Genomic DNA, 2,787 nt, shown 5'->3' on the forward strand with positions numbered 1-2,787 from the left:
GTTATAAAACTACACGCAAACAATTCATGAAAAAATCAGGACACCAACCAAATCACATGGAAATATATATAGTTCGCATTTAAATTGCACCATAACTTATAAAATCATGCTAGAATCGAAAAAATCTTTGCATTTTTGTTCAGCAGTCCGAAAAAATCTCGACAATTTTCTGATGCTTTTCAACATCTTAGAGTAACAGCCTCGCGGTTTAATTCCTTAAGAATTTTAGATCATTGTTTTATTGAACAAATTTCAATAGGTGTGACAATGACATAATTGATTGTTTTTTTTTATGTGTTCAGATGATCTTGAAAAGGCAATTTATATTTGTATTTATGATTTCTTTCTTTTTATACACGAAATATATTGTTCAACAAAAATCAAAAATCAGATTTATTTTACCAATTTATGTGGTGTATCAGAAAACTGACAAATAAGAAGTCATTTCATGTTTGCAAGTAAATAAAAAATGCGAGAACATTTCACTTTGTGTGTATTTAACAAAGCTTGACAGTATGCTTCCAAGTGGCTTGAACGAAACGAAAAATATAACATAATTCGTTGTCAACAAGATTTTAAATTATGATATTTTCAGTGATGTGACAAAATATAGGATTATTCTCTAGTAATAAAAATACTTAAACATTCCGCCGTAAAAAGCCACTTAAATGTAAAGCGAGTGTTTATTTAAACTGTTGACAGACCTCTCTGGCTACATTTGTGCACCGAACAATGGGGCTTTAGCGTGAATACGGCATGGTTGTAAATTCTGCAGCATAGTGTGGATAGATGCGTCCGGTTTCTTTGCCAATCGCTTATCATCAACACGAAAAACATTAAGTTTTTGTGCATTAACAATTCAGGAAGTCCAACGCATTTATGAATCTGATGTGCGTCCATTAAATGTTTCTTGATTGAAGTCATGCGCATTCAAATGTCAAATCTGTGTGTACTTGTTTGACAACATTAAATACTTTTTTAAACACGTGACATTTAAAGCAGCCAAAATAGACCAGCAATATACATACGAAAGAAAAGCGTTCATAATCGACGCAAATGTGCACAATTGTATAATTGAGTGTTCAGTTTGTTCGTATTACGTTATGAGCGGAAAGCATTTGCCACACCAAACGTCACATTACTATGAATAGTAATATTGATGTACTTTACGCAGTATCATATTGCAATTTTCCTTTCACCCACTCGTAATATGTTATGTGTTTTTTTTCCTCATTTTTTGAAGAACAGTTCTTATTACAAATTCCATAAAATAACTGCATGCAGGACTTAATGGCAAAAAATTAAAGCATAAATGAATAAAATAAGAATGGCAGCTTACATAAAAATATAAAATATGCTTTTAAGTCCAAATACACTTGGAAATAACGATTATATTATAAATATGTGATTTTACTGTTAAACTTATTTAAGTAATTTGAAAATCGGCACAGACTGGCCATTGAAAGAATTTTCTATCAAACAAATAGTTTGTACATTTTTACCTTTTAATTTCAAAGAGCTTACTTATTACCGCCCTTTAAGAACTTTGGCCATGGCTTGTTTATAGCCACAAACAATTATTTAACACTTTTTGATACCGATTTTAGCTTGATGCTAATAATGTTATTGGGATTTTATATGTTTGGGAGCAAGGTAAGTGTTTTTCTTATATTCAACTTTACTTTTTATGGTTAAATGTCAAATAAAATTACAAAAAAACAACAACATTTTTTCAGATGAAAACGAAAGTAAAAATGGATACCGTGACATTTCGAAGTTCCTGTGAGACTTTGTTTAAATTTTAATTTTATCAATGAAGTTCGTCAATGTTTTCTTATGATTGAATGAGAAATTAAATCTCGTAATAATAGATATTTTCAACTTAATTTGTCGAAAAATAATCACATTTTGCTTTTTAAAAATTTCTTATTTTGAAATTCTCATACAGTCATAGTACGCCGCAGTATTAGTGATTTGATTTTTATGTTGCAAATAGATCAAGTATAATGACCATAATTTGCTTAACTTCATGACAATTGATAACATCTTATTTTTGTTTAAGAGCCTAATCACATCAGACAAGCCAGCTGGAAAATTAAAAGCCAGACCGGGTTTATGTGCAGAAGATGCCAGTGAATATATGACCTTCTTGAAAAGAAGTTTGATAACTTATTGTATACCACACCACCAGCAAACACTGAGCATCTCTGCTCAATGCCTGTATTATAAGAGGAGGACATGGAACATTGTGCAAAAGCAGCTATTCTCGCCTATCCCACTTGCAGATGAAACAATGCAAACATTATGTGACTAATAAAAGCTCATATTACAGATTGTTGCTGTTATATTTTAAAATATTTAAAATCACTAACAGTCTATGATATTGTGCAATGACCATGATTGATTTAAGAGTACGTTTACTAACTTCAGCACGACCTCACTCATATTTATATAATATGTTTGGATGTAGAAGAAATTTTACATATTATTCTCACTTTATTATGAACTTTAAATATATAAATATTATATTCCATTCCACAATGGTGTATTAAAATAAATGCATGATTCTTTTAATTTTAAAATGGTTACAATGGTTACCATAAAGCTTAAACATAAGGAGCCCAAATCGTTAGTATTTTTTTTATCATTTTGTAAATTGAGTCTGATGTGTCATGCGAGATTGATGGTAAGTATTTAATACGCACATTTCATAAAACTCAAACAAAAATCATTGAAGTGTGTTTTGATGAAAATAGTAGTATAATACTACTATAGTATAGTAGTATA

The 2,787-nt window shown here is 30.0% G+C and overlaps 1 long non-coding RNA gene across 1 annotated transcript; it reads left to right on the forward strand.

Moving 5' to 3' along the window:
- Positions 1-1,530: 1,530 nt before the first annotated feature.
- LOC127875480 (uncharacterized) lies at positions 1,531-2,334 on the forward strand. Its single transcript, XR_008047448.1, has 2 exons — positions 1,531-1,653; positions 2,063-2,334. It is a non-coding gene; the product is annotated as an uncharacterized LOC127875480 (long non-coding RNA).
- Positions 2,335-2,787: the final 453 nt, after the last annotated feature.

Source organism: Dreissena polymorpha, chromosome 3 (assembly GCF_020536995.1).
Source record: "Dreissena polymorpha isolate Duluth1 chromosome 3, UMN_Dpol_1.0, whole genome shotgun sequence".
Classification (NCBI taxonomy): Eukaryota; Metazoa; Mollusca; class Bivalvia; order Myida; family Dreissenidae; genus Dreissena; species Dreissena polymorpha.